Here is an 11234-nt window from a genome sequence, read left to right as displayed (position 1 = left end):
TGGTCTACCTCTGTTTTAAATCCCAGAATCTTGGCCTGGACTATCAGAGGGGGTTCAAGCCATTCACTTTGCATTTCCACGTCTAGCAAAATATTGTATGGACATGTTTTATCTAACTCTGTGGGCTTTCCATGAGGATCAGATTGTTTATGATTTCTGTGTCTTGGTTCTAGTTGTGTTGTCACACATGTCCCCGCATGTCAAATTTATAGCTTGTCTTTGTAACAAGTCTATTGTTTGTAAGTTGTTTTTATTTTCTGGTAGATCTTCATATAGTTGGTGTCCTATTTTTCCAATTCTGATTTCTACCTTATTAGTCACAGTTGTTAAGGCTGAAGCCTCTTGTTTATTTACAGAGATTGATTTTTTAATTTCCTGTGTTTGCATAGACAGATGATTTGCCAAAGCATCTATTTTTGTATGTATTGGTTCTAATGCTTTAGACAAAATTGTTTCAACATCCAAGTTCACTGCTAGTATAACAGATTCTCGTATCACATTCTGTAAATCATTTATACTTATCTGATCTGCACTCAATGGAGAGGATGAGATAGATGCTCTTCTACCTCCATCCGCCTTATCCATATTTATTGGCTTTTTCTAAATATCCCAGTTAAGCTCTAAGTGTTTTCCCATTACCTATCCTTACTATTTAACCTAAATTCTATCCTAGTATCTAACCGCCTGTCTTTACTATAAACCTAAATTGTATCCTAATATCCTAATACCATAACATATGTAGGTGATAGACAGATTTTCCAAACTCCTCCCTTTTTTTCTTTTCTTCTTTCTTGCTGCTTTTTTCTTCTGTCTTTCTTCCTTATCTTTTTTTTCTGTCTTCTTTCTGTTGCCTCTGTCTTAATGCTTTCTACTGTCTCTACTCCACCTCCACTACCATCCGTACAGTCCAATGAAGTATTGTGACTCACGCAGATTCGCCAGCATTTCTACTCACGCCCCAGTCGCTGTCCCACTTTTAACTGTAGAAGGATACTGTAGTCAGCTTAAAGGGAGAAAAATTAGCATTTCAATATCGGGTAGCCTGAACTCCTTTTCTTCCCCGCTTATTAGGAAGAGAAACTCATCCTCACATTTAGGTCTCCCTATTGATTTAAAGGGCAAGTTTGTTTTTTCATGTAATCCGAAAGGGGAGGCTCAAAATAAAACACTGAAATAAATTATTTCTTGATGGTGTGCTCATGGTACTTCCAGGCTTAATTTCATCTAGAAGACTCCGTGAGGTTCGTTGGTCTCGACTAATGCTCAGCACAGACTGTTGAGCTTCTTCCATCACCTCCCGTGTTGGAGCAACTCCGGGTTTTTGTGCCAGCTGCCGCTCGCCTCTGCTTCCCTGAAGCAAGCTCCCTGCTACAAGCTCTCCCCCAAGAGAGTTTGTTGAGGCGCAAACTATACTGCTTGGCCCCTGGGAGACAAGGAATATCAGTGGACTCGGCCAGGAGTGTTCCTGCCGCCATCCGCCGCCGTCCCGACTGGAACCAGGAAGTGGTCTCCATTGTTAAGGAGGCATCCAAGAGTACTTCCAAACTCCTAACCTCCGACAGGTCCAACAGCAACAGTACTTCCAATCTGCCCTGATCCAGAAGCTGAACTACTTAGGGCAGAGGTGTCAAACTCATTTGTTATGAGGGCTAGATCTGACATAAATGTCACTTTGTCAGGCTGGGCCATGTGTGCCATAAACTGTAATGCCAGGTACCGGAGATATAAATTTTATAAAGGACACAGACAAACCCAATTAACAATATTTTTTCCCCCTCAAAATACAAACAAAAGCAATTGATTCCTACCAGTGAGAGCAGTTGATTTACTGGGGATCCTCTGAGGACCTCAAGATGACAGGCTCCTGGCTCCTGAGGAGGGTGGTTCTGAACCCGACTCTCCCACCAGTTCTCATCTCTCCTGCATTTCCCACAGAAGCAGTGGGGCTGAGGGGAAAGCCTGATGGAGACGTGGGTTCTGAAACCTCCAGGGGGTGCTCTTTATCCTCCCATGACCCCTTTTTGATCACAGGCTGAGAACAAGTTGGGGGGAGAAGGAAAGATACTGGTCCCCATCCACCCCAACACTCACTCTGTCTCCTGGATCTGCTGCTGTTCAGACATGCGGCAGCAATATTGGCACCCCTTTTCCCCTTCACACCTCCACTTGCTTCCAAAGCTGGGAGGTCTTTTGCCTCAGAGTGGCACACAAAAGAAAGCCCAGTTGCCTACCAATCCGTGTGCCGGCCCTCCTCCTCCTCTCTTGTCCACTGGCCCCATCCCTTTGTTGGCAAACCGCCACTCCACGTGCGGCCTGCTCTCACCAAACCCCCCCCCCATGGTTGCCATTTGAAAAAAACGAAGCTGGTTGGTGCGGCAGTGGCAACACTGGATGCTGTGCTATGCCCCCCCCCCATGTAGTGGCTTCACCAATCGTCACTGAGGTGCAGTTGGAGAAGGCAGGAGAGGAAGAAAACACCACACCTCTTTCTCCACCTTTGCTTTCATTCCACCCACACTATTTTATCTCAGCCTCTTAACCCAGTCCCCTAGCCATTTCCTTTCTCTTTATTTGACAGCTTTGACCACACACACACCTCACTACGTGTATCTACTTGCCCACTCACCCCATCGAACAGCCTCTTGCCTTTGCACCAGTTGCCCGCGGGCCAGTTCCAGCCTGGACGGGCTAGTTCCAGCCTTTGGGCTGTATGTTTGACATCCCTTCCTTAAGGCTTTAAAGATAATCGCGTCTCTGAATTGTGCCCAGAAGTGAATAGTCAGCCTGTGTAATTCCTTAAAAATAGGTGATATGTCCCAAGTATGTTCTGCCAGTCAAATCTTGTTGTTGTACTTTGTACCATTTCCAAGGGCAGCCCCACAGAAGTTTTACTGAAATACTCTAATCTGGATGTAAGGCATTTTTAACAATATATAGCTATGTCTGCATAATTTAATGATATGCCTTAAGCATTCTCAGTGCTTTTGCTTGCAGGGATGATAGTAATTCAGTACATAATGTGTACCGATATTTTTTCTATTTGATACATTGTACATTACTTTAGGCTCTGCTCTCACAAGTACTTTAGTTTAACAAACCCTGGACACAATTCTTTATTGAACAAATGAAAATTAGGTGACATTTGTCTTAGAGATGCATGCCTCTATTGCTGAACTATTTGTTGATGTGGACCTTAGTAACATGGGACCAACATCTCTTCCCAGGCTTATACTATTTGCTTTCCAACAAAGGTCTTTACCCCTGGAAAGCAGAGCAATCTGAAAATTTGCATATAAAGAATGTGGAACAGGTAAAGAATTAAGTCACAAATGCCCTTCTAATCAGCTTTCTATTCATGTGGCTTTATTTGCATTTATTAATATGGGCATAACCTGTTCTTTCTAAGAATTCATTTGTAAAAGAATTACAAAAAGATAACTAAGAGTTGTGTACTACATGCTCCTTACATACATTTATATTTTGAGTGGCTTTTAGCAGCAACAACTGGAAAAAGCATATTCTCATCTATGTTGTGCAGCATCAAACCAGCAAGGACATGGATTAATGAGAAGAATTCCCATGAAAGGATATTTTTATATATGCCCTATTTGTATCTTCAGGGGTATAACTAGTTATTTTGTCTTACTGTGGGACTGAAATATCCAAGGATAGGCACTCTTCTGCCAATATCCCACACTTGTTTTGGGGAGAGCTAAATTCTATTTATTAAAAACTAGGATAGTTTAGATCAAGATGGGTAGCTGTGCTGTTCTTGGAATTCTGTTCAATTAGTCTTCATCTTTCTAATGCTAAGATTCATAAAATACATTGTGTATTCTACATGGCGTTTCTCCCTACACATGGAGAAGCCCATCCTGAAGATGGTTATTGAGACAGGCTACAGCTGCTGCACCTCCTACCACCTTCTTTCACTGACATCCTCTCTGACATTTACTTAGTTTGGGCACAACACTAAAGTCCTGTTGGCCATGTGGACAAGAGTAGATTACAGGACCTGTGGAAGCAGAGCAGGAGACACACTGCATTGCAACTTGGAGTCTTAGGGCCAAACTACATGTTACATGCAAATATGTTACTGTAGGCAGCAAATCCCTTTCCTTGTAAGCATATACTTGAAATCATATGGCAGGAAAAACCACTGGGGGGGGGGGGCATTCTGGAACAGAGAAATGGGTGATGGCCAAAGGGTTAAGTGCTCATTCCCCACTGGCCACTTCTCCACAAACACATGCACTGCTTCTTTACTACAGTTAGAAACAGCTTTTCCCCTTCAAAAAAAATTTGACCTTCAAGCATTAAAAAGTTTAAATACAGTCTCTGAGTGAGAACTTGACAACTTAATTGTGAGGCTGAAAAAGCTCTCCCTGCTCATGTAAGGTACTAAAGTGGTTTGCTTGCTGATGGGAACATTTGCAATTAAAAGGGGTGCAAGGTATGTTGCTCTTTGAAAACCATCTTGAAAAGTTGGGAATCATGGCACACTGTTCATCTTTATGCCATAATACCTCTCTCCTATAAACCATAGCTATATGCAGAGATGGAAACTTAGATGCAGAAAACTTTTGTATGTATCTCAGCACTTCATACTCTTCATTATTGGTTGTTAAATGTTCAAAAATGTTAAAATAGTTTTTACTGTTACATAATAGACTTTTGAGGCTACTTGATCCTTATATCTTGTTGTTGCTTGTTTAATGCGTTTGATGTTAATTGTTGTTAATGATTATTTTAAATGAATTAATTTTTTTTAAAAAGAAGCAAAATTGACACTGTCAGGTGCACTGGTGGTGGTGAAAGAGTCATATTTGCTGAAGGCAGAAAAAAAAGAGATGGAAACTTTCTGGAAATTCTGAAGCTGGGGGGGGGGGATGGATCTGGAAATTCTGAAGCTGGGGGGGGGATGGAAATCTTGGGGGAAATTTATCAAACCAAAACTAATTTTACTGCTTTAAAAATGCATCATTTATAACTTAGCATATAAAACTGAAATATTTGACATATTTATGGAAATTTAAAGTTATAAATGTCTTAGTTTATGCAAGGAAAAACTGCAAATATACCTGATGCTTGAGAGAAAATGGCAAGCTTATGTCCTCTATGCTACCTTGGTACATGTGCCTTACATTTTGCTATCTGAAAAGTTTATTTATTTATTTATATTTACATTACCCTGTAAACAGGCTCTGGGTGGCTTACAGGAGACGGCTGACAGGCCAATACAAATAAAACAATAAAAATATTAAAATCCCTTAAAAAACAATCTTAACAATAAAGTGCTCGCTACAACAGAGTAACCTTAAGATGAATGGCGTTGTATCTGCATTCCTTCTGTCTTCAGATCTTAACATCAGTCCTACGGTCCAGATGTTCGCCGGTGAGGCTCAGAGTGGGCCAGTCCAATATTCTGGATTGATGGTAACTGTGGTGGCGGCTCCTATTTGAAAGCCTGGCGGAAGAGCTCTGTCTTGCAGGCCCTGCGGAACTGTGAGAGGTCCTGCAGGGCCCTGATCTCGTTCGGAAACTTGTTCTACCAGTAAGGAGCCGTTTCACCAGTAAGGAGTTGAGGAAAAAATTGCATGTTTATGTCCCGTTTACTACCTGAGTACTCATACTTGAACTTTTGCTATCTGAAAAGTTGAGAGAAAATTGCAATCTTATATCCCCTATGCTACCTGGGTACAAGTACCTTAATTTTTGCTAAATGAAAAGTATTATTTTATTTATTTATTAACTTCAACTTTTAGGCCTCACTCCTCTGAAAACAGGGCTGAGGGTGGCATACAACAGTGATAAAATTACAAATCTTACAAAGGTTTTGAAGGTAAAATACATAAAAATATAGTTACAGCAGCCTAAGCGAATCTGCTGGTGATATTCCTGGAGTAGCATTGCCTTGTAGAGGAAGGAGGTGGGGAAGTAAGAGAAAGAGGAGTGCCAGACTAGAAAAAGTAGGCGTTAAAACAGAAAACACAAGCTTTGTGGATAAAAATATTATTTGATCAGAAAAGGGGTTACACAAAAGGGTCAATAATAACATCTGCACAGCTAGATGTAGTTCCAGTTATATGCTGTCTTCTTTCTGTGGATACTGGTTATAGAGAGTCCAGTTGTCAATGTTATTAACGAACTCTTTCATTTCTCAACAGTTTTCTGCACTGCATCCGCAAGCATTTTTTTCTTCTTGTCTTCTTCCATTGCTTTCTCCACTCCTTCTAGCATGAGCTGTGCTGTGTTGAATCCCACCATATCCTTTTTCTCAACAGCCTCCTTTACACATTTGGTTGCATCATTTAGCAATGTTCGAGCAGTCATCCTCTTCTCGTTCTGCTGTCTCAGCCTTTTCAGTTTTGCTTCCTTCTCTTTGCTCTCCTTCTCTTCCTTTTCACTGTCTATCTTCTTAAACCTTTCTAACTCCTCTGCCTTTCCCCCCTCTTTATTTTCTTTTTTGCTTTACTCCTCTTTAATGACACACTGTTCATCACAATATTGCTTGTAATGAACATGAACTGCTCTTGCCATCTATAAAAGCTCCTGTGTGATATTAACATGGTATACATTGTTTTCATATACATGATATAAAGTTTCTTTGACGATTAGGTGGGCATTCAAAGTTCTTTCTGACATCCAAGCCCTTTCGGTCAAAATGCATCTATTTTTTGAAAACCCTCTTTCTATGTCAGTAAAGGTAAAGGTAAAGGTTCCCTTGCTCGAAAGCCAGTCGAATCCGACTGCAGTACTACCATGCAATAATGATAATGCTCCTTTCACCACCTTGGTAGCCAGTGGGTATTTTGGATCTCCAGATGGGTGTGTCTTTTCCAAGAACTGATTCCAGTATGTATCTATGCGGCAAGTTTCACTGGCAGTTTCATCTTCAAGTCATAAGAAATTTCCATTCATCCGCAATCATGTCCACTGGAATATCCATTGGGAGTGCTGCTGCAACTTTCATTATATCCTTGTGGGTTCCTTCCTTGACCCTCTGTGCTGGAGCTAAACATTGAAGATAGCTGAAGACAGGCTTGTCCAAAGATGATTGGAGTAAAAGGTGTTTGCAGGCTGCTATGAAATGTTTATTTGCTCTTGTTAAAAAGAGTAGCTGTTCCTTTTCAGAAAGTTTTTTCAGTTCATCACAGATTCTACTTTCACTGATTACTTCTCTCACAGGTATGTAGTGCTCATCACTTCAAGAGACAATGGTGCTGAACTCTTACAAATTCTTGTGTTTTTACTTCACTGTGTATCACATGCACCAAAGGCTCTTCTTACTGGAACACTCTAGTGAACTTTGTAAATAAGCGGGCACTCATGCAAAAAAAATATCACCTCTGCTTTCATTATCTTGTGTTTTAAGAGGTTAATTATGTTTCTAGTTGTGTAAGATTTCATCAAATCACTTTTACTCTTAGGAACAAAGTCCTTAAAGTACTTCATAACTGAACTAAAAACAATCTGTCTTCTCACTGGGAAGTCATCATGTTTCCCCCAAAATGCAGTAATGAAAACAAAGAAACACAAACTGCATTCACAAAAATCAAAGAAATACTGACTTTACTGACCAATTTTTTAAAAAACTGACAAATTACTGACCAAGATGAAAAAACTGACTTTTACTGATCATTTCCCACCCCTGCAGCACACTGCGGCATATATAGCTTTCTCCTCCTCCATTTCATTCTCCTAACCCCATGAGGCTAACAGAGAGTGACTGGATGAAAATCACTCAGTTTGGCTAAAAGAGAGTGAATCTGAACCCAGGTATCCCAGGTCCCACCCTTGTACCACAGAGGTTCTAGTATTGCTAGTAAGTTAAGGTACTTCCTGTAGTTTATTTGTGCATGGTTTCCACAGATTCTGTCATGATGGTCACTAGCTGAAAAGCAGGATAAAAGTTCAATAAACAAAAAAAGTATGGCTGTCCACTTATTATTAACATTTATTAGCTGCCTGTGTATCTTACAGAATTCAATGTAAGGCTTACAACATGAACAATAACAAAATATAATACAATACATAAAAATCACTAGATTAAAATCAATCATTTAAAATGGCCAATAGGCAGAATCAACTAATTGAATAGCCATCACGAATAAAACTGTCCTCAGTTTCTTCCTAAAGATCAAGAGGGAAGGAACCAGATGCACCTCTCTAAGGAGGTTGTTCCATAATCATGGGGCTACCACTGAAAAGGGCTGAGTCTTGGGGATCTACTAGACAAGCTTCTTTACTCCTTTAACTGCTACCCGATCACAGTTAAATCCTATGGCTTGGATTCTGATAATATCCACCAACAGAAAAGGGATCTCCCAATGCAGACTTCGGATTCATCCCCTAATTCTGTCTCCCAGGGGCAGCAATTTGGGGAGAACAGCAGACTTTGGCAGGGACGGGGGTGGGGACAGGTAAGTTATATTCCACAACTGGAAGTGGCTTCCATTAGCAGATATCATTGTCAGGATCCAACTCTATATTTCTGCAGAGAAGTAGGTTCCTTCAATAAAGACCATACTGCCATTTTAGCAGTCATATATTGTTTTTATTGCAGTATAAAGACTAGAAACTCCCCACCACCACCAAATGAAAGATGGAGTTTTAAGGATTCTATCACCTATGTACTGTCTTTTTAAAAGATCCAGGTTTTGTACTTGCCCAGCCCTATGCTAGAAAGGCTACTGGGGCTGTGCATGAATGGTTCTCTTCCCATGTCTGCAGACTTCTTTGCTGTTTTTTTATTCTCATAAGGTACCCTTTAGAAGTGTTCTGAATCATAGAGAACTCTGTATTTCTAACATGATGAAACAGTATAGTCGTACCACTAGGTGCTGCTTATCTGCACGATTTAATAAGGAACAGCTTTTTGAAAATGCCAACTAGGTGAATTCAGAATGCTTCTCATCCATGCTTTCAAGCCAGCTTCTATACAAACAAATATGTATGAAGGGCACAGAAACCGTTGGCTAGCTTGGATAATTGGCTTTAACCAACTACTTTTTAGAATGTGGAAAAGCAACAAGGATAGCTCGAAAAGTTCCAGAAAGGTTTAATGTTCTAGAAAGATGGTGGAGTCTGGATGAATATATTATCCTAGCAAAGAGGTAAACATATCAAAAATGTTGGTATAAACACCATGCTTAATACTGTAAATGGTTCAAGCACGACTGGATTTTTTTCTTCGACTTTGAATTTTTGATGTCCCACTCTCCAATATGAGATGGGATCAGGTGTAAGGAAGTTTTATTTCATACTGAGGATACTCCTGTTTGGAGACAGGCTTTGAGATCCATACAATATTGCCTTACTGCAGGAATCACCCTAAGGTGAAGATCAGGTTGGCTGGGGCAAGTGGCAGGGCCTTTTTGGCCACTGTTCCCAAACTGTGGAATTCCCTCTCCAGGAATTCTCACTTATCTCACTTATTCTCACCATTCTCACTTATCTTCCAGACCAAACTCAAGGCTTTTTTTCTTCCAAAAGGCCTTCAAACTAGACTGAATTAGGAAGCAGTGCTTACTGTTTATATTCTGAGCCTGTTTACCTTCTTAATTATTTAAGAGGTTTTTATTTTAACTGTTTATTTTAATCTGTTGGCCTTCTTGAGGACCTGATGGTTGGAAAGGGAGTCTGGAAATGATCTGGTCACCTTGGTTAATGATTCTGTTTTTTAGTCTTTCTTGTCCTGTAATGTGTAGCACAGCTTGAACCTCTGGACTTACTAAAATTATTTTTTCCTGCTCTTCTAGCATAGTGCTCTGTGGTTGACTTTTACATTCTTCTTGACATACTACAATTTAAAAACTTGTACATGTTAATTTTACAATGGTCATAATACTTGTTAGTCTAGAAAAGTTAGTTATGTTGTATAATTCTCAAGCTGTCCTCAGAATGACAGCTTTTGGTCAGTCTGAAGCCATGGCAAATTCTGTAAGAGTATTGATAACTCGATTTATGCAGTTCGGTGATTTCAATGAGTTTAGGCATGTCTAATGCCTCAGATGATTGGGATGCAGTGAATTTCTGTGTCTCAGCTCTATATTTAGCTGATGTGTCCAGTTAAAACTCATCTTATTAGCACTAGCACTGAGGATCAGACTTGGTGATCTTTAGAATCTCTCTAAGCTACTATGCCCACCTATTGATCTTACACCATGAGGCTTAATCTTTCATCTTGAGCCAGCTGGGCACAACTCTTGCATCCTGCCACCTTCCCCAGCACCACAATAACACCTGACCTGTCTTTTTGGAGATTTCTATGGAACTGTGGTAATAAACCTGCCTTTTTTCGGGGTGACAACTTTTGTTGTCTGAAAGGCAAAATCAATCCACGGGTAAAATTACTTTCTTTCACTATTTTAATAAACTGGCTCTATGGACCTGACTCAGATGCAATATGTTCAGACTGTCTTTTTCTTTTTGATAGAACACGTCTTCTATCCCTTTTTTAATATGCTCTGAATAGGTGGAGAATGTTTCCTCGGCAGGGCACTTTCTCTCTCTTAAATGCACTTTCTAGAAAATATGGCAATTATAATGGGGGGGAAATACTCTTTGTGGACGGGGTGCTTCTTGTCCGCTCACTAGAGGACGAACCATTTTCTGTCGTGTTCCCAGACGCGTTCCCTTCCCTGGCCCTCTTCAGACACTGCACTCAAATCAGGGACCCCCCCATGTCTTCCTCAGCAAGCCTCACGCAGAGAAACAGACGGAACATGAAGTAAAGGTTCACGCAGCCGGAGTCGAACTCCTCCTCCTCCTCCTCCGTCCTAGGCCACGCTCCCCTGGCACCTACCCGCCTCCATTATGTGCTAATTTATCCCGCGTTGCGCTACTCGGCTTCCCCGACTTTCCTCCGCCCGGAATAGCGCCGCCGCAATGGCACCGCCCCCGCACCATCTCGGCCCTCGTCGCTCTCCTCTTTCCTCATCAGTCTCCTTAGCGCTTGCTCTCTCAGTCTAACTTGTTCCCAACTGAGTCCCGCCTCCTTCATCGTACTGCGCCTTACGAAGCGATCAAGGCGGGCTGACAGACAGCGTGTCCCCCCCACTTTAGGACCGACGTGAGGGGGGGGGGAGAGTTGGGAAGGAGGCGAGGTAGCGGGTTAGGTTGTGCTGGATTCTGTGTTCGTCCGTTTAAGCGGGTGGAGAAGGTGGACGCTATAGAGCCTCTCTCTTTTCGTTGTTTGGAACGCCTGTCATGGAGGAACTGAGGGAGGAACG

This window comes from Gekko japonicus, unplaced genomic scaffold, assembly GCF_001447785.1.
Source record: "Gekko japonicus isolate JY-2015 unplaced genomic scaffold, Gekko_japonicus_V1.1 scaffold692, whole genome shotgun sequence".
In the NCBI taxonomy this organism is placed as follows: Eukaryota; Metazoa; Chordata; class Lepidosauria; order Squamata; family Gekkonidae; genus Gekko; species Gekko japonicus.
Note: the sequence above shows the minus strand (reverse complement) of the source record.